The sequence below is a fragment of the Athene noctua genome, chromosome 4 (genome assembly GCF_965140245.1).
Source record: "Athene noctua chromosome 4, bAthNoc1.hap1.1, whole genome shotgun sequence".
NCBI classification, from domain to species: domain Eukaryota; kingdom Metazoa; phylum Chordata; class Aves; order Strigiformes; family Strigidae; genus Athene; species Athene noctua.
In genome coordinates, this window is record NC_134040.1 from 71,287,934 (window position 1) to 71,314,183 (window position 26,250).

Here is a 26,250-nt window from a genome sequence, read left to right on the forward strand (position 1 = left end):
ACTTTGGCTCTCTACCCAACATTCTGAAAGAGTGTGGGATGGGAGATATGAATGTTAAAATAGTCTTTCAAGTTTTCTCCTTGGCTGCTTCTACCCAGTCAGCCAATATCACCATACTGTGTGTCAGTGTGGTAACTCAATCACCAAACACAAGTGAAACTCTGGATTGGCACTCTAGTTTACCAAAGAGTTCCATGTATAATACACAGTTTATATAATCCCATGAGATCTTCTGCAGATTGAAATCATGCGCCAGTGGGCAAGGCTCCTGATGCCAAAGCCTGTGGCTGCCAAACTGAGGACAACTTGTAGTCACAAGGCCTGTGCTGACTACGCCTGGATTAAGGGGGCAATAACTAGGCAGAGCAAACAGCAACTGAGAGTGTGAGAGAAATAGAATAATCTGGTAATGAGGGTAAAAATACTTGGGAGGAAGTAGGTGGTTCACTGCTGCAAATCAGTACTTTCACATGATGTCACACTGCCTAGCGCTGTACAGGGATCTGTATCACAGTATAACATAGATGGTGGCAGGAAGAAAGGATTGAAGGCCAACAGAAATGTGATCAAGATCTCCAGCTGGGACTTTCACTGAGTACCTTGTAGGTGTTCAACTGAAGCTACAACTAGTCTTCTCTTCCCTAAAAAGTCACTTTATATTTTTACATGTCATATATTTGGTAATGAACATGTTCTTAGTTTCAACCAGGATGGAGTTAACTTTCACTGGAGTATTTCACACCATGTGATGTCATGCCCAGGCTATACAGGCGGGCACAGGCTCTCTCTGGCGCACACCATTGTCAGGTTCCAGTCTGGTCGTGTGTTGCTGTGGGGGTGGTCGCTGTGCTCAGTAGCCACTGCTACCTTTTAACTGTTTCTTTTTGGACTCACTATTGTTACTGTTCTTCTCTTTTTATATTTAGTAAATTATTCCTTTTTATTCAACCTACGAATTCTCTTCTTTTTGTCCCTCCCCTATTTCACTGGGGAGGAGGGAGATGAACAGCCAGACATGTGGTGTCTGGCTGCTGGCTGAGTTCAAACCTCAACAACTGCTTAACCTAATATTTTAGCCAGTGTTTAAAGTTTTCTAGACATAGAAAGAGGTTGTAATGTTTCCCATAATCAAAAAGTGTCAATCTTTTGCAGAGGCTGAAATGAATCAGATCCTCCAGTTAACAGGCAGAATATTTTCTCAGTTGTCAAAAGTTCTGCAGCATTTACTGGATACATTTTTGACAGCTGAACCAGATGTGCATAGTTATTCTATTTTATTAGAGTGATTATTTAGGCTAGTAGGATATTGTTTCATCCAACAGGGAAACTGAGGATGATTTACCATGTTTATGAAGAAATTTGTAATACATCAGACTTCTGCTTTGTCTTTGGTACCTTTCTGGTGTATGCTATGGCATATGACATCCAGATTTTGCCTTTACCTACCTATTTGCTAGTTACCTTTTCATGTAAACAGTATGAGTATCATAAAGAGCACTTAAATTTTACTTCAGTAAAAAACCCCTATTTTATACATGCTTCATTGTCCTTTATTTACTGCAGACCATTATACATAGAAGTCCGATTTACACAGGATTATAAAGAGCCCTATATCAAACTAGCATCCTACAAAATTCCTACAAAAACATTCACTACTCCAGTGAATTTACTACCTCTATTTCAACCAACTGAATTTCTAAGAGTATTTGCTCCCTTTCTCTGACATCTTGAAAGCCAACTTTTTGTGCTTCTTTTTGTCATTTTGTCTGCAAAAGTGAGAAATTTTGTCACAATTTAAATGGCTCAAAACAAGTACTAGCTGAGATAGTTAATTCGGATTTCTGTAACTCAAAACAGCCTGAATCTGAGATGTTGCAGATGGTATGGAGGAGGAGAAGCGTCATTTTGGCCACAGAATCACATTTAAGATTTCTCTTTTTTTGTAATTTTTTTATTTTGCTAACATAATTGAGTGATAGGATGAGACTCTTAGGTCTACTGGTCTGTCCTCATTCTTTCCTGCTTTTTTTGCTCCAGATTGTGTGGGAGTGGGTGTGCCAGGGTTTTCCCTTGGGAATTAATCTAAAAGAGGCGATAAACAATGGGCTGTCATTCCACTGGAAAACAAAAGGTCCCAGAATGGCAGATAGACACTCCACCAATCTCTACAGTGGGCCATCAAAACTGTATTTCTTGTTAAAGTACAGCAAGTTTTATCCCCAAACCACAAGCACCCAAGGTTAGCATCCTGTGCTTTTGACACGGACGGAATGATGATTTCAGGCAGCAACCAAAGGAATAAACAGGCTATCAAGGTAACTAGAAAATCCTAAACCAACACATCAGATTCATCAACTACATGCCAATTATTCAGACAGTATTTCATATAAAGCACAACCCCACCACTCCTCAATATGCATCTCTGTTCCCTCTGTCATGATGTGGCCAGTGTTTTGAAAGCTCAATCTATACCATGGCAAAAGAATTTTATACTACCTTCTTTTCCCTCAAAACTTTCTGCTCATCTGTTTTTATTTGATGGTCTTGAATGAACAAAAAAGTGACACAAACCTAACACAGAATTATTAATTGCTTGACCGTTAGTCCACAGATCAATGTAGTGGCATCAGCCACTACCACAGTAGCCAATACAAAGTAGTCAAAATGTTGTATTTTCACCAAACCTATTTATCATATTAATTATTCATTCACAAACTGCATTGCCATGGAGATGATCCTCCTAAAATCACCTGAATTAATGAGGTTGGTGATTAACTTCGTTTAGCTCATTTCAAACTGATCGTTAGGTTTTGACATTTACTGATTGGATTCTGCAGCCTTTGTATCATTTACTTTGGAGTAATCTGTAACCAACTTTACACAACAATTTTACTGAGTAACGACAGATGACAGAAAACCTTTTTCTCACAAGATGTTCTTGAGAGAGTATAGGTGCATATACTCGTATAGCCAACTTATTCAAGCTATGCATCATTGACACTCTTTCTGAGCTTTTTTTTCCCCCAAAACCAGAATTATCATCAATGCCAACAGTTGGGTTTCTGTGCTCTGATGGTACAGACCATCTTGGGAAACAGAAACCATCTTTAACTAACCCATCCCCAATACGCAACTGGAAAATCCAGTTGTCGAAAGCTGTTATCCAGGGCAAAAAAAGGCAAATGCTGTATCTGTTAAATGTAGCAGTCTAACTGACATAAAGTTGCCAGGTTTTTATAGCCATCATCATTCATCTTTATGAGAAGAAAAAGTCTGTAACCCAATTCACATTGCAGCTGGTGGAATAGAGGCTGTTTATGAAGCTTTCCACAGGTGTTCTCTTAACACCTGTTGACAGAAAATTTGCAGGCCAGAACACTGACAGTAGTCATATTAGGTGACAAATTACTCTGATATAGCCAAGAGGAAGAAGAGCACTACCATGACCTTATGACCTGAGGATATAGATTATTTCCTTCCTCTCATCATTCCAGAGTTTCACCAGTTGACACATCTGTTAAATTCTCTAAAGACAAACTTTTGGCCCTTGTACTTTATTTCATGTCTCATGAACCACCATGGGCTAGAATGTAAATCAACTCTTGAGTTTAATCCTTAAATCAAGTGAGATATCTTTAAACTATTTTGTCAGTAGAGCTGTTTACAACTAGCTCAATGATCACTTTGATTTTCAAGCACTATTATTACTGCTTTCTAGTAGCATAGAACATTTTAAAAAAATGTTACATGCAAAACCCAATTAATCTTTCCTGAGGCAGCTATTCTATCTGATCTCAAAAGAATTGTGGATTTTATATACATATATATATATATATACACACACATATATATACATACACATATACACACACACGGACACACACACATTTGCCTATAAATTCTATGCTGTGGTTTTGCAAGATTTCCCTCCCTCTCTCCCTGAATTTAGCAGCAAATGTAATAATGCTTGAGTAATATAACGTAAGTCATTCCTGCACAAATCTTACTTAATTTTAAAGTAGTAATACAACAAATTTATACCAAATAACTATGCTGCTTCTGCATTTCACTTCTCTTAGAACATTCCAAGTATTTGAGTTTTATATTCTTTTGAGAAGTAGGGAAAAGCTTTTTACTTCAGCTATTTTGACTCCTCAATTTTCCCCATACTGTTTTTGAACATTTGAAAATTGATTGAAAATTGATTGAAATTCCCACAATAAGTACTTCATCAGAACTGAGAATGCTTCAGTTTCCATCTGTCAAAGCTGAACATATTTCCAGAGAGATTTGGCCCAAATAACAGTGCAGATCTAAGCACTGGAATTTGGTAGAAGGAAACACTACTGCTAATACCCTTCCCTCACCTCTGCCCTAACTATGTAGACTGATATCTAAGCACCTGATACAAACTGTGTAAGATTAGCCATCATAGAAGTAGGAGCAAAAATGCTGTCTAACAAGATTGTTATTAATTGGCACATGCAGCCAAAATAATTTTTTGTAGTGGTGCAGTTCACTGTACTACTAGCCATTTGCACACAAGGAAGGGGCTCTTGAATTGTCCCCACTGGCTCACCAGCTTTGGAAGTATTTACATATGCTGGAGATCACGTACTTAAATGTTAACTACTTGTAAGCACTTTGCCAGAAGGGACTGCAAGGTTAACTTGCTCGTAATATGAAAAAACAATTAGCCCAATAGTGCTTGACGATCTGGAAAGTAACTTGGTAATATCAGATTCTGGAAATAGTCTTTTTTTCTTGGCATTGTCACAGAGAGATGTTTATCTCCTCTTTGAGTTGGAAAGTTTTCCCCATCTGAAATTAAAAACAACCAAAAAAATTCTAGTAAATCCATCCTACTGCAAAGTCTCTGATTATTCCATTTAACACAGGATGAAAACTGATACTAAAAATTCACTATTGTTTTTGGGCTCGGCAATAGGTTTGTCCAAATGAAGCCCACTTGTGTCACACATACACTGTTACTAAGGGCATTAGCTCTCTGCCTGGTTTCTAGTCTGGGTGGCAAAAATGGACATGTTGTCTCTCTACCCAGTAGAGAGCTCTAAACCGTCTGGCAAGCTCAGTTATGCCTTCTTGTACACATCTGTCAGTTCTCACATAGTAAGCATCATCTGCACTGGGCCAAGACAGTAAATCCAAATAATTCACTTGCATGTTTCTGGAACATCCTTTAGGACAGTTGCCATCCAGTAAATTCTAAAATACAAGGATCATTGGTGTTAAGGCAATGGCAAACCTTTGATTACTGCCAAAAGTGATGATGGTAGCTTGATAGCTGATCATATGAGACTGCCAAAATCCAACTAAAATGAAAGTAGGAGCATTTGGCAAGTAAAAAAAAAAAAAAAAATATTACCTAAGCAATAGCTGAAAATTGTTCATCTATGCTACATAGGATTTTACAGCATAGATGCCAACAGTCTAACTGTGGTTGTTCTAAAGAATGTTAACCAAAGAGTGCTGAAAAACCAAAGACATTAAAAATGATAGGTCTTTTCTAAAAAGGAACAGAGAAAATGTATCAAAATCACTAACCATGCAATGTATCATTTATACATTTCCTTACCATAAATCTACTCATCGAGGAAATGCACTTCCTTATCTGTAATCTGTACGAACTTTGAGAATCTAAGAGAAAAGATACTTGAGACAGTGTCTTAGGACCATTATTGTCCAAATAAATAAAGATAAATTTTTAAATTTCTTCTGGAAGGCTTTCAAGCAAAGTATAAACCCACTTTTCAGCAGACTGAAGGGCCAAGTTTTTCACTGAGGTTTTACTGTGAATTTCTAGAAGGTTTTGGTGTTGCACACCTCTGCCTTTAACTGCTGAATTTTTCTTCTGGTTTTGTTACTACAATGACAGTTGCCATAGTTTGTTGATTTGAGTTCTGTCTATGATTTTCCTACCAAAGAGGGATTGAGAAAGACTTGATTAACAAATGAAAGCAAACTCATTTATCCATCATGACCACGCCCAGATGTCTTCAGATAACTGAATCAGCACAGGACTAGATCATCCTTTAAAAAGGAGCCAGTGAAAACTGAAAATGAGGATTGAAATATGTTACAACTGTGCAAGAAAAAAATTTAGTTAACTGGTTGTCATAAGACACATGTTGGTGCCAAACAGCAAATGCAAACGAAGTCAAAACAGTTGTACTAAGTTCTAAAAGCCTTTGTTAACAAACCAGCTACAAAAATGTCCATAGACTTAGATTTCTTTAAAAGTTTATTCCAGCTTGTCTTGTGAATTCAGTGCATGTGGATATCTACTGTATTTATTTCTTGTACAGATGTTCAGTTCACATCTCCCACATAGGAAATACACTGGAGATAAAAACTCTTACAGAAGAGCTTCTTATCTAGGAGAACAGAGGAAATGCTGTGCTCTGAATTCCCAAGACTCACTTATCACCAGGGCCTTTAAGGCAAAAGCCCTCTGCCTGACTGCTGGCTCACAGACCCCCTGACTCCTGCCAAGAAGAAATGCTTCCAGGCTTGTGAGTCTCTCCTCCCTCCTTTGTTTCCATCTCATCCATTACACCAGAGAAATAAATCTCATTCATTTTAAGGATCCTCCATAGTTGTCTTGATCAGTTCTACAAGATCCAGGCCAAGTGTGTTTTTCCAGTACTTTTAGTGTACTCTTAGTATGAACCCTTCATATAGGTTGTTTTGAAATTTGTCTCATTTTGTCTGTTCCCTACTAGTATTCTTTCTTACTGTGATGGCTTGCTTTGCTAGTTTGAGTAAACTTGAGGGTTTTTATTACATGGCATTCTGGCAGCTGTTTTCAAGAGTACCTTTAGGACACCAGGTATTTGTCATGCAAAAAAATAAGAGAATGTAAATGTTTGTTTGATTTTCTTCTTCCATTGGGCCATAAAAGAACAGTTTACTCTTACTAGTACCAAGAACTGCACTCTCAAACTTTCTTCATAACAAACATTGTCCTGTTACTATACTTATTGAGTTATATAGCCTTATTATTACTGGCTAAAATGTATTGTCTAGTTATTATAAATCCTGCATCTTTGGTAGGAGCTAGCATTTGTATTTCATCCATTTGGATGAATTGTAGTTTGTTCAGTAACATTTTTTTTAAGAATTTAATGTCAAAGAGCATGGCAGGGCCAAGGACACCCTGAGGCTTTAGAAGAGTATTCCTCCCTCTAAAGTGAAAGGGAATCTATGTACAAGAAGTATAAATTAGACAGAAATGCATACACAATACTTTTCTTCCAAAATTCCTAGACGCTACCAACAGTGGTAAAAAGTATGGCCAGATGTTATTGCCTACATAAAAGTCAAGTTCCAAAACCTGTAAACTCAGTTATTAAGTGTAAATCAAGGGAGAAAAAAATACTTTGAATAAACCTGAATGTGATAGCCACAACAACAAAACAACACAAAGTATTAGTTAAAAAGTCCTGTCAAAGACAAGCCTACGGCAATTGCATCGGAACATGCGGAATCATCCTAATATGAGGTATCTTCATATAAGTCTCTATTTTCCACACGTTTTCAATGCAATAAATGCATAAAGGGCTTGCACACATGAAAACACTAAGTGTTGGTAGATTTAATATCCTTTGTCTAGAAACATTCAGGATCTGAAACAAGAAAGGATAGTATGACAAGCGTCTTATTTTCATCAAGTATTCATATCACAGTTAAGATCTAGGAACTAAAGACTTCAAAATCTATATTCAACTATATATTCAAGTGCTACTTCAAAACATTCACATTCAAGAATCTGTTTCTTTTGGTGTGGTTTTAGAGCAAGCTACTGTAGATCTGCAAGCTACACTGATCCACAAACTGCAGCAGAAACTTGCACTGCATATTTTGGAATAAAAGCATTCACGGAAGTGCTCAAAGCTACTGTCCTCCAGATTCTATTCTTGCACTACTACTTTTCAATCTTTGTAATACTTCATTCTCGATTTTCCTTGTAAGTTTCTATATACAAACTGCATTGCTTTGGAAGTTGATATTTGCTTCCTCAGCAGGAGGTTGGGTGAGACTTTGGGAACCACCTCAAGATCCTAGATGCTTGCTTCAGGATACAGAGATTGAAACCAAACTTCATGGAAGAAAATATCTTCTTCCCTAACATGAACAGCAGTTTTGCAGTGCTCCAAATAAAGAACTTCTCTTTGATACTACAGAAGTAGCAAGAAAAGTTGCCTTACTTCATGAATATTACACTGTATTCAGGCACTTCAAAAGAACTTATGAAAATTGCAGACAATTCTATAGAAAAAGGAAGTACAATAATCAGCATTTCTGGATTGCAATAATTAAACTACTAATCTTATTTTAACATCTATTCAGAATATATCCATGCAAGATACAGAAAGGGAATTTATCAGGCATCCTGGACTCTGATGAATGGCATGGTAAACTTGGAAGGAATTATTACAGTTTCTTCAGAAGTCATGAGCAAGACACAAAGGTTAAAATCTGATGTAACTGCTTGATGCACGATCTTTTGCACAGAGTTTCATGTGAAGCTGGGAGCTTGCAAGGTCTTTTAAGATGCCATTCAATTGCAGGGAATGATTTTCTTCTGGAACCGCAAAATGAAGATGTTGCCACACAAAGGCAGTTAGCAACAAGTTTCAGTTATTAAAATAGACAGCAAAGTGAAAGAATTGCAAATTCATCTCTTGTTCTCCAAGTCTGCTTCTTCTGTAATCAAACATTTAGAATTCTTTACACAAGTTTAGGATTTATTTTGCAGGAATTTTTAAGCCTTTCTGCCAACATATTCTTGAAAGATTTCTAGAGTCTTGTACTCTTTAAAACCTAACTCAAAAAGTTATCAAGTAATCATAGCTCTGAAATATTCTCCTTATTTCAAATGAGGATCCAGAGGGGGAGAAAAAAAAAAAACAACTGTTTTGTCAGCATTATGAAACCTTTGGAGAGGAAAGTTCATAAATTGTTTTGAAGAGTCTCTTTCCATGTTTTGATATGTGTACCTATTATATATCACCAAATTCACAGCAAAATATTACTGAAGATTAATAGAAATTTTTACACAAATTGATGATTTCCATACCTTAGTAGATTAATAAAATCAGTTTTATGTAATTTCATTATCTATATTGTGCAATAAAGTTTACCAATTCAGAAAGTGCAGTGGTATCTGAGTCTTATAAAATTAATTTCAGTATAATTATATATTTGTTTCTAATCCTGTGAAATAATTCTCTTTACTAAATAATACACAGAAAATATCTGATATATCATGAAAACAGTGAGTCATTGATCCATGGGAATGTAATGTTTGAAGTTAGACTTTAAAAAAACCCTGCTTCTGAACATCACATTATCACTGGTTCAGTAAGTTTATTTTTCAGCAGTAACTTTTATATGCTTCCCTCACTTCATTTTAGTCTGCCTTTTAGATGACCCAGAACTGCATCTCTGTAACTGGAGTATACCCCGGTGAATCATTTCTGAGAACACAGTTCTTGCTCTGCTAACGATAACAACTGCCAAAACTGCTCTAACAAATTAGGAAAGTCAGAAAAATGCAATTGGTTTTATCACCAGCTACTGATTAATTGTACTACTCTCATAACTAGAATTTGGATTAATGAACAATAACATTCTGCTACCTTAAACAGGAACATAAACAGTGAAAATACAAACTCTAAACAACATGTAAGAAAATGCAGTTGTGATTTGAATTGTATTGATTGCATTGAAATGTGATTGTGATTTGAATCTTATGCTATCCTGTGCTTTGAAAGAAAACTAGATCATATTTTATTTTCCTCACAGAATAGACCTATATTTTGTTTTATTTCTGAATCTGATCTTTTGAAATAATTGTGGTAAAATACAGCTCGAAACAGGAGATAAGGTGTACTGCTGTTTCTCCTGGCATACAGTTTTCAGAAATGTGACTGGTGTTCTCTCTTCACGTGTTCAAGATCTAAAGAGTTGTCAGGCTGGGCAGCAGGAGGGAATTTACTTTGCTGGGTGTATTCATAGGAATTGTACATGTGATGGGGCAAAGGCTGTAGTGTGGGACACAGTCCACTTTCCATGTTGAACCTGCCTCAGCCACTAACCAGGAGAGGCTTTTGATTCAAAGTTGATAGTAATCAAAATATACAGCTGGAAATGGACTTCAAATACACTTAGTGTACTCTCTTGTGGGGAGGTTTTTTTGCATGACACATTTACTAAACCTTAAAGAATCAGTTGCACCTTTGTATTCACAAGCAAGAGCAAGATGTAGCAGAGATAACTATGTTTAATAAATGACAGTGAGTTCTTACTGATTACAGACAAATGGAGTCTATTCAGATCTACCCCAGCTCTGTTTATTGAGTTTAGTCATACACCCTGCAATCTCATTTTGTTTGTATTGTCCCAGATCGACGTTTTAATCACAGCATGTGATCCAATGAAGATGAGTAATCATGTTACACTTTGTAACTGCAGAATCTTTTGGATTTGAGTAAAAAGGTGATGTAGATTAAGATTATCACTGTGCTCTTAAGCATTGATTTTTTCCCATAAGAAAGCATTTTAAGTTTTCAATATACATATCCTGGAAAATTGCTTTACCACTGAAAACTGAAGTTATCCATGTATGTCTACCTCACAAAGGCTAGAGAATTTGTGCTCACAATATCTACAAGGCGAGCCTGTATTCAAATCTTCGTTTTGTAGATGAAAAGCTTAAGCGCAAAGCCCAGGCAACTTACCATGAACATTTGCATTTATCTTGGTGATGTTAAAACAAACCCTAGATTCAAAAGCAGTGCTGAGGTACATGGATAATGTATGAAATAGAAAAAAAAGAAAAAACCCCACCAATTTACCTACATCTCCTGAATCCCAAGGCAAAAAAAGGAAGCACCAAGCTACCTTCTTCTGTTCCCATTGTACTTAATACCACACTATTGTGACATCTACTAACAATAAACATTATTTGCATTACATGTCAAATGTTAAATATCTTCTTTGCATGTTCTGAGCATGCGAAGTGCAGAGAAGTACTAGCTTTCTTGAAATAATAAATTAAAAAACATGGTATGCTTTGTAAGCCCTAAAAGAATCCCAGGTGTGTTACAAGCAGGTAATATCCTTGCACAGACAGGTCACTTTCCTCTTACAAACAGCACAATTCTGAACTGAATATGATGTGTTAACCCTGATTCAAAATACATTTACACCACAATACAGGCAATCTGAAGCACATGGCAGTTTTATACTGAAACAAACAGTACTGTACCCAGCAGACAAAGCTAAGAAAAAGCTTTGCCTTAGACATTTGTTTTTTATAGAGGAAATCACTCTTTTTCCCTTATAAATATTTTTTCTATGTTAATGATCTAGAAAACATGGATTATTATCTTGTCTTACTGGAAAATATGTTTTTATTTGTAATACATTACATGTGATGATTGATTTCTGAGTCATTATTCTCAAGAAAAAAAAAACAACTACAGTGCATATTCCACCCAACATCTCTGAGCAGTGGAACACAGGCAGGCTCTGTCAAGTGTAGTTACTATTTCCTGTCAACCCCTTGGATGTACGGACATACATTGATTTAGTGGGTATAGAGACAGAAGGTGTTCCCAGTGCTAACACTAGAACTGAAAGGATGGGAGGAACGGAATGCAGCAATACTCCAGCCTACATGCAAAACATGCAAAACCAGGTTGTACTGCTCCTTGACCCGGGGGTGGATACATTGCAGACTAATACATGGAGACTTACAAACCTCAATCTCTGATAGCACGAGGGTCTCAAGAACCAGGTAGAAGAGACACTTCTATATTTTAGTAATAATAAACTGAATCAGAACTTTTTCTTCCTTATTTTTAACCCTCCATATCCATCTCGAGTTTCCTGGGATTCCTAGTCTATTCACAATAGAGTTGAAAATAGTGAAAAATGATACTGTAAAATGCCTAGGCCTGACAAAGGTCAGCAATATGCTCAGCCACACAGCTAGGTAAGATTCAGTCAGAGTTCTTCCTTTTTTTTTTTTTTTTTCATATTTACCTATTAGTATGCTACTAGCAATGTTAAGAGAGCTGAGTTAGTTGATGGAAGAGACAGATGCTCTGTGTCTCTTAGGTTTCATAAGCAAATAGAAGGTTGTGGATGGAGAGCATGCAAGTGACGTAACATGAAGTGCAATCATTGCAGTGTTTGCAAATCAGAGACATTAGGCTGGTTTTCACTTCTCCCTTGATAATTTCAGTACAATGACCTAAAGAGCCAGTAGACATGGCTCACTGCACAATTTTGACAGCTTGCATTGTAGGTGCTTTACTTACACAGCTGTGAAGACTGTGAGAATCACTGAAGGAATTCCAGTAAATATTTTTTTTCCTCCTCCCAGAAGAGAGAAAAGGGAAGAATGGAAATCACAATTATCTCACAATAAAAATTACATTTTTGATTAGGTAGCTGAATATAATTATATTGACATCTAATTGGTTCAAAATATTTTAATTATTAGTGTTTATGTCTCAGACCTGTCACTTATTTGCCTGCCCAGAGACAGTCTCTATCACTAGCTAACAGACTAACCTTACAAATTTACCTGCCTATGTGAGTAAGAAAGGACTGCGGATAACAGCTCTGCACCATTTCTTCACCTGAGCCAAGATAAAGTATGTATAATAGAAAATATTTAAGAATTCAGGTACTTATCCTCTCCCTGTGGAGTGACCAGAGAAAGCCCAGCAGCACTGATAGCGATGCTGATGGGAGTGAGCGTCGCAGCTTTGAAGCGGTGTGGTCTGCACTGCTACACTGGCAGCTGTCAGAGCAGATTTACTTCTTTTGTGCAAAGAATTTCTCTCTCCCTATTGCTTCACTATGGGAGACATTCAAAGAGTGGACAATTCTGTCAGGGGATTTTCCTTCCACTGCTGAAAACTACATACCATATCAGCAAGAAGGCATGGCTAGTGTTTGCTAATTACTAACCTTGAACTCATTCTAATAAATCAACGATACATAATGTTAAGAAGAAGATTCAGTGCATGCATTCTGGAAATGCAGGGGAATATCAAATAATGCTTATAAGAAGAGTGGAATAAAATAAGAAAACCTAAAAATGTTTCAGAATTTCACCCTATATTGATTTCCATTTTTAAGCTGAACTAGGAAAGCAGGTGTTAGCTCTTAAAATTTGCTTTGAGCTGACACCAGTATGAAAACCTGAGGAATGTACATGAGCACACATGCACATATAGACACACAGAGAAATAAGGAAACATCCGAACACACCTGCACAAGCAGACTCAGGTTACAGACAGTTCTGCAGCTCTCTGATATCTTTCTGACAATGAAAGGATGTTTTGTGTCATGATATCAACATCAAGATATGGAGCCTAATTTGATACTACTTTAAAGGTACAGTAAGTTTTTATAGGACTGTATCTAGTAACACTGATGCCTTCTTTCTTCAACAGAATAATATTCAGTCTCTGTTTTAGGGAAAGACTGCAAAGAGGAAAGAAAATCACAGGGATTTGTTGTTACTATAAAATAGTTCTCAGTAGGTTTAGGATTTGACAGCACATGCCTAAGGGAAGGGGACAAGCTTAAAAATGGACTTTAAAAAGTTTTACTAGCCTCTATCTTCAAATATTTGTCTTCAAATCAGTCTCTTAATTTTCCATACATCATTATCTGGCAAAGGGCAAAACAGTTGTACCACTTCCACAGCTGCCTTCTGCACTTCATTCTTTTTGTTAATGTATTTTCACAACAAGGACTATACCATCATACATATGATTCATATGTGTATCACAGAATGTTCTTTGATGCTACTAGTTCTGGATATATATCAAAGTCATTATATACTTTTCAGAGTTACTCCAATAAATGAAAAAATGTTGTTACTACCACATAACTGTCAGTCCTCACTTAAATTGATTTCAACTTTATTCATGTTTTGATCTAACTTTTTGAAATGCCAGGCCAAGAGTGATGTGACATCTGTTGAAATCAATCCATAACTTCAAAACCAAAACCAATAACCATGCAATGTTATTTCAGATCTTTCATAAGACAGGCACACTACAGAAAAAATGTAATAATAAAAAAACCCCAACTGTTTCCTTAAAGAATGCTTCTTAACACCCACTTTAGCCTCTCACAGCTGCATCCCCATTAAGCTGTTTTTGAAGCACAGCTTGAAGGTCAAGAACTTATAAGGAGTGTGCCTAAACCACAAGTTTGGACATCAGAAGCAGCTAGTCAATGGCAGATTAGACCTCCGCAGAAGCTAATTTACTCTGCAGTTCTTGTACTCTGAAAAATAGAGTAAATTAACTCACACAAACCTCAGTGTATTTGTGACTGAGAATACTTACTGTAGCCAAGCTATCTTTTTTACAGATAAATAACATATCTACACTACCCTGAAGGTCGCCAGATCTTGAAGCTGTTTCAGAACGAGAGCTACCCTGATTCAGCAACACATCCTTACTTCAGAAGGAAATGCTCCAGTAAAATCCATGAAAGCCCATTGCATAAATCAATGCTTTCTCAAAGATCTGAAGTTAAGAATCCTTACAAACTGATTTGCCTCAGTTATGACCACAGAATATTCAGCCAGATGCCCATTAATCACACCACTGGCACAACCACTGTGAATGGACTTCCAGAGCAAGTGAGATTTCTTAGGATCAAAAATATTACTCTTGGCTTCACTGGAAACTTCATAATGAGTCAAGGACTCCTAAGAAAGGAGACCAGTGAGAAGTGCCACTAAATAAGTAGCCTATATCTGATGGATTTAAGGCAACATCCATATGAAGCACAATAATGATTCCCTTGCTTTGGTGGAAACAAGTTGAACATGAAGTAGAGCACTTAGAATTTACATCAGCACAGCCCAAAGGAAACTCAGAGAATTTTAAGTGAAAGGCAAAGCGGGAGTGTAGAGAAAAGCTTGTAAAGACCTGAAAAATATATACTTCCTCCCTTTGGTTTTAAATTACCTCAGAATTTTTCTTTCATATGTCTTTTCCTCTCCTCTTGGAACTTTATATTCAAACCTTGCAAGTAAATAAGGAAAGCAGCAGTTTTAAAGATTGACACAATTTCTTTGATAAAGAACAAGTTGTCAAAATTATGTATCGAAGCCCTAAGGCAGAAAGGAAAGAGCTTTCAATCACAGTGGTAAATAAAGTCCTTGACACAGTCTGTGTAAGGGGTTCAGCCAGCAAATTCAAGATCTAAGTTCTTCATTGTGACAAAAAAATCAAGGAAGATGTACAGAATTATTTTTTATCAAAACCAAACTGACAAAAGGTTTAAACCTGCTGGGGTTTAACTCCCTGTAAAATATTTTATTTGGCATAGTCTCACCAATGTATTACCGTGCTTTATACCAAATCAAAATGTTTCATTCACAATCAATAAAAAAATAAAACCAGGTTAGGTTAGAAAATAACCCACAAACAAATTTTATGCTATGAAGATGTGAATTGCATTAACACAATGCAGGCTAAAGTATATTGCAGCTTCCTGCAGTAAAGATTCAAAGTGAAGGCAGTATAATTGAAGCTACCAGGGTCACAGTAGCTGTTATAATCTGAGGCTTAAAGCAAATGGTCAAAGAGCTACCTCCATGCCTGCATGCCATGCTGTAGGTCTTGTAGGACATCCCTTCTGTTGCTCCCTGAGATCCAGGTGTGAGATGTGGAGGATGGATTTGGCTTTTATCACATGCAGAGCCATGGACTCTGAATGGGTACACGTTCTTAATGCCACGAAGCTTTCTATGCTGAAGTTCTAATTCAGGTGATATGGAGCTGATCCCACAATCTGTTACTCTGTAAAATACTGGGGATAGAAATTCCATTTTAATGTCTGTTAGTAACTCCTACATGGGAATCTACTATGCTATTACGATATAAGTATTAACTAGAGAAGTTACTTGTCAACTTTTGCTGCATGCCAATACCCAGTATCGTTCTGGTAAAACCTTTAAAATACCTTTCTGCAGGTTCCATGGTAAATTCAAGGAGAATGCTGAAGAATCCCTGCTTGGTATGCACGTAAGCATACACCAACAGATTAGTTCCTTTATAACTTAGAATTCAGCTTTGAGTTTGCTTTTTGTTGCTCTGGACAATTTTTAACAGATGCTGGTTAGCAAAGAACACCATCACCATAAGATTTCTACGTGCCGCCATGCCCATTTCCCTCTCCTATATACCCTGGCTGGATTTTGCAATCAATGTCACTATCACAGAGAACACATAAGGAGCAGTCAACACAAGCGATTTAACGTTACGTAATCTCCAGCAAAGAAGAAAGCATAGCCTGATATTCACCACAGCCATCTTTAGCCCTAGAAATCCTGCTTTCCAAAATGATGGGTGACCTTTAATTTCTGCTGACAACTGAGATCTTTCATTTCTGAAACAGCCACTCAATGCAGCTACCACTTGAATACATTGAGTGCAGAATCCACCCTTCTGAAGACAAAACTTCTTCTGAAGTAAAATAAAAACATAACTGAGATATTTCATAAGTACAGAAAAAGATCTGAAGCTCAACGTCTTTGTTATATATTTACCTCAGATGCAAGATGATGAACTTCTGAAAGTTCCAGTCTTTTGGCTGTAACTAAGAGATTTCACCCATGAAATTGTTCTCTATTGTTTTCCATTTCCTGATGACAGTAGAAATGCTTTAAAGAGTATCAGGAAAATAAAAATAAAACAGGAACTAGGGATTTCAAGCAGTGGTTGTTCTTTAACTCATAAAAGGGAATAACTGCAAGCAAAATTTTCAGGCAGACTAGGCATAAAACTATTTAATTTGCTTCTTCAGGAAATGAAGTAATTAAATATTCTTGTTAAATGTAAATTACTTTTGGATGATAAAGATAATTATGTGTTAAAGATGTAATGATTCTTTGACCCTAAGAGAATTAAAGATATGAAAAATGTCTCATAAAAATACAATCATCCCTCAAGGATTTGACTTACTGTCTTTACAGTGAAATGTGGATGCTGTTCAGTACGCTGCAATTTTTGTTTCTATCAATGGGAATTGCCAGTGTTAAATAAAATGCAGAAGGGTTTTTCCTGATTACCTCCTGCACAAAAGAGAAAACTCTAGAAAGATAATGAAAAAAAAAAATAGATTATCAGAACTAATAAATTCAGACAATTTCTGTCCCCTTGTTCACACTACATAAATATATAATACCAGGAAAAATAAAACTACTTTCTGTGTGTTCACCTCAGAGCTCCTTTTTTAATGACAGCTCCTGAATCCAGGAGTAAGGCAGTTTTTATTCAGGTTAGTTGCATGTGTCAAGACTAATGTAATTTTCTTTTCATATGGTGGGGCATCATAAGGACAAATAAGGGCTTTACATTACAGAAGGTTTACATTATGGAAGTTCTGAGCAATACTGAATGGTGGCTGGCAGTAAGTGACATCCTAAGACAGTGTCACAACAAGTCATATGCAGGGAAGTGAGTTGAGTAACTTGACAGTTGGATTCTTTTTTCCGTTGCTTGATAGGTCTGAATGCAGCTTCAGTTAATAACAGAGTCTGAATGAACAAATATTGGAATATACATTGCCAGGAAAATTCTCAAATAAGGTTAGAGCTACATTTACCAGATTAAAAATTTATAATGTCCTTATATTGATATGGTTGACTCTGTTTAAAATACTAGAAACTTAATTTTGAAATACAAAATTAGATCTTCATGTCTAACAAATGTATACAAATGTCTTGCATAAATTCATTCGACTCTCAGTGCTTTTAGAGCTACTGGTCTGGTGCAAAGGTGTTGCCATGACTACTGCTCCAGAGAAGGTCCATCGGATCACCCCTTACAGGAAACTCTATTGCTTTTCAGGTGCCACAAGCCCACATGTTGGAAATTCTCCCCCTGATACTTCCTCTCTTCTCCCATCACCCTCCCGCCACAGCAGGCTTCCTGTGTGTGGAGGTTTGAACTCGGGCGGCAGCCAGACTCCACACGTCCAGCCCTTCACCTTCCCCTCCCCACTCTGGTAAGATAGGGGAGGGACACAAGAAGAGAATTCGTGGGTTGAATAACAAGAAAGAATTTACTAAATATAACAAGAGACCAAGAGTAATAATAGTGAGTTCAAAAAGAAAATGGGTAAAATACAACAGTGGCTTACCAAACACAGCAACTGCCCCCCACAGCAACAAATACCACCTGACGAGCAGACAACATGATGGGAACCCCCAGCAAAAAGCTGAGTGGGTCCCAGTGACCCGCCCATCCGGGCATGACATCACATGGTGTGAAATACTCCAATGAAAATTAACTCCATCCTGGTTGAAACCAGGACAATCTCCACCTCTTATTTCATACCATTGACATTATGCTCAGGTTTCCAAATATATCTTAAGGAATCACCACCCCATCTTCTTTTCAGGTCTCACAGATATCATTCCCCTAGTCTATGGTCCATCCTTCCACAATGTTTGCTGAGTTCATTTGGTCCATAACTTCAGTTTCCATCTGTTATAACAGTCTATAAGGCTGAGGAATGAGGCAGACTTGGCTCAGTAGGTGGAGCAGGAGACTTTGGATGTGGCACAGGGATGTTGCAAGGCACTAAATGCAATAACAGGGTTATATGACAGTCAGTTCATTGGCTATTCTCACCTAAAATCAAATCTCCCTGAGGCACACATTGGACCTCTCCATCCTTCTGCATCATCCACCAAGTGCACCTTGGGCAAAAGTAATCCCATGCGTGGGTTTACCTTTACCTAATGCAGGAGTAACCCAGACAGTCTCCCCCAGCATATTTCTAATGCGCACTACAGGGGCTCTATCCCCATCCCTGCTACGTAGGAGGTTTGACTGGGCAGGGCCACCTTGCTTGGCAGATCCTCTGGTATTGACTAACCAGGTGGCTTTTGCTAAATTAATTTCCCAGTGTTTGAAAGTTCCACAACCCATTGCTCTCAGTGTAGTTTTCAGCAACCCATTGTATTGCTCATTCTTTCCAGAGGTTGGTGCCTGGTAGGGAATGTGATGTATCCACTCAACGCCATGTTCTTTGGCCCAGGCGTCTATGAGGTTGTTTCAGAAATGTGTCCCATTATCTGACTCAATTCTTTCTGGCGTGCCATGCCACCATAAGACTTTCTTCTCGAGGCCTAAGAAGGTGTTCTGGGCAGTGGCATGGGACACAGCATGAGTTTCCAACCAGCCAGTGGCTGCTTCTACCATTGTAAGCACATAGTGTTCGCCTTGCCGAGTTTGTGAGAGTGTGATATAATCAATCTGCCAGGCCTCCCCGTATTTATACTTTGTCCATTGTCCTCCATACCAAATGGTCTTTAACCATTTGGCTTGCTTGATCGTAGCACATGTCTCACATTCATGGATTACCTGTGCAATAACATCCATGGTTAAGTCCACCTCTCAGTCACAAGCCCATCTATATGTCACATCTCTTCCCTGATGGCCTGAGGAGTCATGGGCCCAGCGACCCAGAAATTCTTCACCCTTATGTTGCCAGTCCAAATTTACTTGAGACACCTTGATCTTGGCAGCCTGACCTGTCTGTTGGTTGTTCTGATGTTCTTCAGTGGCCCGGCTCCTGGGTACATGAGAATCTACATGGTGTACATTCATAACCAGATTCTCTACTCGAGCAGCAATATCTTGCCCTAATTCAGCAGCTCAGTTGCTCCGTTTCCACTGCTGAGAAAGATTTGGATTATTTTCTCCCCTTTCTCAAAAACTTCTTCTGCTCTATTACCCCATATAATGATGGCATCAATGTACTGTAAATGTTCCGAGGCTTCACCCTGTTCCAGTGCAGCACGGATCAGTCCATGGCAAATGGTGGGGCTGTGTTTTCACCCCTGGGGCAGTCGATTCCAGGTGTATTGGACACCCCTCCAGGTAAAAGCAAACTGTGGCTGCATTCTGCTGCCAGAGGGATGGAGAAAAACACATTGGCAATATCAATCGTGGCGTACCACTTGGCTGCCTTCGACTCTAGTTCATATTGCAGTTCACGGCAGCACTCAGCAGTGGCGTGAGTTCATTCAGGCCACGATAGTCCACTGTCACTCTCCACTCTCCATTACACTTTCACACTGGCCATATGGGGCTGTTAAAAGGGGAGCACGTCTTGCTGATGACTCCTTGGCTCTCTAGCTGACGAATCAGTTTACGGATAGGGATTACAGAGTCTCGATTGGTGCGGTATTGCCGTCAGCAATACCGATACCCTTTTGGGTCCTTAAAATACCCTCTTCTGAGATAATCTATGCTGAGAATGCATGGACCGTCTGGGCCAGTCACAATGGGGTGTTTTTCTCACTCTTTTCCACTCAGGCTCACCTTGGCCTCCACCACAGTCAGCTGTTGAGACCCCCCTGTCACTCCTGAAATACAAACGGGTTCTGCCCCTTTAAAATTTGATGGCATTAGGGTACATTGAGCACCACTGTCCACTGAAGCCTTATACTGCTGGGGGTCAGATGTGCCAGGCCACTGAATCCACACAGTCCAGTAAACTCCGTTGTCCCTGTCCTCCGCCTGGCTGGAGGCAAGGGCCCCTCTAATGTTGGTCATAATACCTGCTAATGACAAATCGGTTAGCGTGGTGTGCACAGGTTTCAGCCTCATCTTGATTACTGGAAACCGGAGCAGCATTTCTCCGGAAGAGATGACGTTCTGTACTTGTTTTTCCTTCCAGCTCACATACCCGCTCTTCTAGGAGGTAGGTAGGTTTTCCATCCCGTTTCTTCATGTCTTCTCCATGGTCATACAGGCAATGCCACAGCTTCCCCCGTGGTGTGTACTGGTTCTCTCGAGTAGGGAAATGATTGCTCCTAATAGTCAAGATTCTGGTCCATGCAGGTGGGGAGTAGGACATGTTCTCCATAAGTTGCTGGACATCTTGAGATAATTGTTTCACAGCCACGATGAGGAGGGGAAGAGACACTTTCTTCATATTGTCGTAGTTGGTGAACCAGTTCATCCACTGTTGGTCCCTCTTCGTTTTTCCAGTCCATTACTGCTAATGCATTGGCATATGATGAAGGAGTGCTCTGTACAAAAGTCCTCCGCATGGGACAGGTGCATCGGACTGGATCTGTGGGTAGCTGTGCATTATCTGGGTCATAGTAAACTACCTCCCGCACAACTGGCTCCCTCAAGTATTGAATGCCTCTTTCCATAGTGGTCCCCTTACTTGGTCTACATGTCAAGTCGTCCTTGAATTCATCTCCCTCACACTTGACCAAAGTTGCTTCCAGAGACGAAGATTTTGTGTCTCCTTTCCAATGGCTTTGTCAATACCCCCTGTCTTACACAGGGATCCCAGCTGCCTCGCCTCCCTGCCCTCTAGTTCCATGCTACTGGCCCCGCTATCCCAGCACTGAAGCAGCCAGGTAACGAGTTGTTCATCTGGCTGGCGGCTGTAATCTTTTCTTATGTCTCCCAACTCACTCAAGGACAAGGATCGGGTGACTATCACTGGCTCTGCCTCCTCCTGTTCTCATGATGGACCTGGTTCATCATCACCCTGTACACGGTGAGGGGATTTTCTTGTGTGTTTCTTCTTCTGTGTGGGGGCAACTGACACTGTCGTGGGTTGGTTCTCTGGTTCAGCTGCAGTGCCTGCCCCCGGGCTTATAGTGGCTGCAGTCTCAGTTGCTTGGTTATTCTTAGATAGTAGCTTAACCATAAACAAAACCTGAACCACATGCAGTAAAATACTAACTCCTAATGGCATGGTAACCATGTTTAGGTCAACATTCCACAGATATTTGAACCCCCTCAAATTTCTCAAACACAGCTGTAAATAGCCCCAGGACCAATGACTGCACGGTATCATAGATGAGCATCACATACTACAATAGAAACAAAACCTTACCCCACCTCTCACGGAAGGTGAGCAACAGCATGGGAAACACGTATTGCAGATGAGGGGATGAGATCTTAAGGAGCCAAACAATCCACATTTTACCCATTTTTTTGTTATCTCAGACAAAAAGAAAAGCCTCAGGGCCCCACATTGGGTGCCAAAACTGTGGAGGTTTGAACTCAGGTGGCAGACAGACCCCACATGTCTGGCCCTTCACCTCCCCCTCTCCCCTCTGGTAAGATAGGGGAGGGACACAAGAAGAGAATTCGTGGGTTGAATAACAAGAAAGAATTTACTAAATATAACAAGAGAGCAAGGTAACAATAGCAAGTTCAAAAAGAAAATGGGTAAAATGCAACAGTGGCGTAGCGAGCGCAGCATCCGCCCCCCCCCAGCAACAAATACCTCCTGACGAGCAGACAGCATGCTGGGAACCCCCAGCGAAAAGCTGAGTGGGAGAGAGTTACCCACCCACCTGGGCATGACATCACATGGTATGAAATATTCTGATGAAAATTAACTCCATCCTGGTCGAAACCAGGACACTGCGTAAGCTGAATGTCAGTGCACATACGCGTGCAGAGAGCCATGCCTGCTCTTTCATCAGCTCTTCAGCCGTGACCATGGCATCCTTATTGTTAGCAAAAGGAGGAGGTAGGATTAAGACAACACTCCTCCAACACTGTTCTCATGTTGCTCTCACCCAGAACAGATCTGCTGCCTAGGGCAGGGAAAAAAATGTAAGAAAAGATGTCTTACTTGATCAAGGCCATTACAGAACTATTTTGCATAGAAATCCACAAAACTGCCAAAATCTACTGACCAATTTCATTCAAATTTCACAGGGAGCAGAGGTCTCACTGACACTGTTTTCCCATAAATTTCATAAAATTTGTAGCTGAATCAAATCCTCTCAGCACTTAATATGCAAGAGATGGAAAGTTCAGCACCTGCCACTGGAGTGAGCCATGGCCCTCTGGGCAGTCAGTGCACAAGCCCTGAGCTTGCCACCGCTGCCTGGGCTGGTTGCCACTAGCCAGAGTCCAGGATTCATCAGCCTGAGTCCACCCAGAAAGAGCACAGGGAACATGGCAGGGGACTTCCAGTATTTTGGGCATGTGTTGAAGGGGAAAAGAAGATGACTGGGAACATCTGGGTCAAGGGCACTAGAAAGGCAGCAAGGGTACATAGGGGCAACTTAGCCACTGGACATTTTCAGTGAGGAGTTACAGAACTGTTTTCTTAAGTTCAGCTGATTTGATTTAGAATTTGTTCCACATCAAAATAAGAGTGTCCTTCTAAAACTCCTTCATTAGAAGAAAAAAGACAACTAGACAATATGATAACAACACTTACCTGAAAAATGGGAAATCTACTCTCAGGTTGTTTATTTAGAATCAGGTAGAAAAATTACCCGATAACCCTGATAATCCCTATGTATGCATCCCAGCAGTTTTTTGTTCCCTCTGAGGTTTGATTTTTGTTTTTAACTAAAAAGTAAATCCTGAGAAATCCTCCAATTAAACAACCACAGATATTTTCAGTTTTGAGTGTATGTATTTTCTAACAGGAAAAAATGCGTAGTTATTCCTGACAGGTTCTAGCAGTATCTTCTCCAAAGGCTTTTGGATTTTTGCAGTTAAATTGAGGCTACAGAGAGTCATCAAGAAGCAATGTAGCTTTTCAATAAAGCAAATCTTACAAGTCATAATGACTTCAAAGGGATCATAAGTAAACAAGAAAAAGATTTAATTAACTTGAAGTTAATATGGTGCTTTGGTGAAATACGAGCATTAGGAGTGGAAGAGTTGAAAACAACATGTTTTTAGTGTTACAGTCTTAAAGAAAATATTTCAGACAATGATCTCTCACAAATGTCCCATAGTATACTTATGATCATCCTGAATGAATGATCCTACTGAATGATCATCCTCTTCACAGATTTCAACTATCCAGGGATCTTAGTGATTAGAATATCACATTCTTTCAAAATAAATATAACAACATTTACTGAACAAACCCCATACCCAGACTGAAGAATATGCAAAAGACACCTCCCCTTTCCAAATACCAACTTTTAACAATGACATTGTCTTCTTTAAGTTGTTAATAATTATGTGGCTCTGAATGAAGATTTGCATGCATTCAGCAAGTTTTATGAGCAAAAATGTAGGGATTTTGGAGACTTACTATTTCCCCTCTATTGTCATAACAACAGCATCTCTGAAATGTTTTCATTTATTAGTCATCTTGTCTAAGATTTCCTGAAAATGTTTCTTCAGTGTTGTTCTAAACTGGCTTTAATCAGAAAAATACAGTACTCTTGGTGAGGTTTTTTTGCTTCAGATAAGAACAGGGGTGGTCCACAGTTTCTTAAATGATAGATTGAATTATCACCAGCCTTGTTGACACTTTAAACTCATTAATGTGAACACACTGTTCTGGAAAAATCCTAATTTTATATTCTCAAAATGTCTAGTATTCATGAAGTTCACACAGTCAACAACAACAGACCAACTCCAGCATTTTCCAGGACTGTGACTTGAAAGTATTCTGTTTGGGTAAGTCCTGAGAGAGAGAACAGGGATGGGAGAAAAATCTGCTGCACAGCCTGTGGGAATTTTATTGCTTCATAGCCCTGCAGTCTTGCACACTCTTCAGATTCGCATATCTCTACATCAAAATGGAGGACACAACTATAGGACAACCATTTCTGCCTTGGACTGCTTGAACAGCATGGCCACCATCTAACAGCTAATAAGGTTTTAAGTTTCCAGAGCATAATCATGATCTGTTTACCAGCTATCACAGGAATTGTCATTCCAATGCTGTTGCTCTAAATAACTGGGGCACTTCAGCATAAATTCCAGAAATGTGCCCTTTCCTTTTTGCAAAACTCACTCATAAGCCCCAAACTGCATCACACTCTGATTTTCCAGCTGTTCAGGAACACAGGGCCATCCATTAGAAACCACATTTCACCATAGGTGGAGCTGCTCACTAAACAAAACACTGGATACTCTAACAGCATCCTGTATTCCTGGTTTCGTCTTAATCAAAATGTAACCAGGCACTGGCAAGGGGGTAGCTGTTTTCTTGGAATTCACATTTGAGATAATTTAATTCTAAAATAGAAAAAAAATTATGAGATAGATTTAAAAAATTGTGGCGACTAAATCCTGTGTTGTCCTATTTCCTTGAGTACTCTGCTGTCATCCCACAACACACAGTAAATGTCGTAAAACCAAAGTGCTAGACACTGATCCAAGGAACACTGGCATCTACATACTGGATGCCAAGTCTTTTGCTGGTACAATTTCTGATTGTTACATGAAGTACTGGCAAAAGGAATCACATATATATGCCATAGCAAAGTGTATATGCATATGTCATCAGATCTGAAATTAATTTTATCTCCGAAGTTTTCGAGTGCAGACACGGCATTAGGAAAATATTTTTAACCCAGCACTTAAAGTCCTGTGGGGGCTAACGAGAAAGGTTTAAGCAGTTCTGTAACTAGTTCAATTCACTAAAATGCAAAACAAATGCCAAAGGATCTGTTTCTCTTCATAGCATAATGTGAACCTGTCACTATACATATATAAATACTAAAATAAAGTCTGCCAAGTCAATAGGCATACCTTGCTTCCTAACGGCTCTCTGAAAAATGAACATGTGTCTAAGTGAGGGAGAACATAGAAGTGGTGTCTATAGTCACCTTATATTTTATTAATGATCCAGTCAGCTTAATCATTCAAGGCACAATAATAGCTGGTCTTCATAGCATATTACAGTCTTCTAGGAAAGAAGTAAGCATTAGTATTTCTGGTGATTACACTAAGAAGCTACTGACTAATCATGTTTTGTATCAGTGTGGTTTTGTCAAAGGGTGAGTGGGTGCTCTGAGATTGTCAAAGAATTGCTTGAGACTTGTGGAACTGTAATAAATAAAAAAATACATATCCCACACACCCATCATCCCTACACAATGTATGACATGTTATCCTTTGGTTTTGGTAAGAGACCAGTCAGAATTTCTGAGTAAGGCACTCCCTATAAACTCAGAAATCATAGAAGGTTAAATTGCTACAAATTCCCCTTTTATACGTTTCAAATATGTATATTGGAAGAATGAATAGGGGAATTCTGAATGCAGGTAGATTTGAATATTTCCAGGACTATTGTTCTATCTTCTGCCTGTCTGCACAAGAAAGTTGGTGAACACACTGATTGCTTTAGCTAAGAACACTGTGGGCAAAATTTCTTTCTGATGTGCATGGGTTATAACGTGCCTACACAAGGTCCATTGATTCT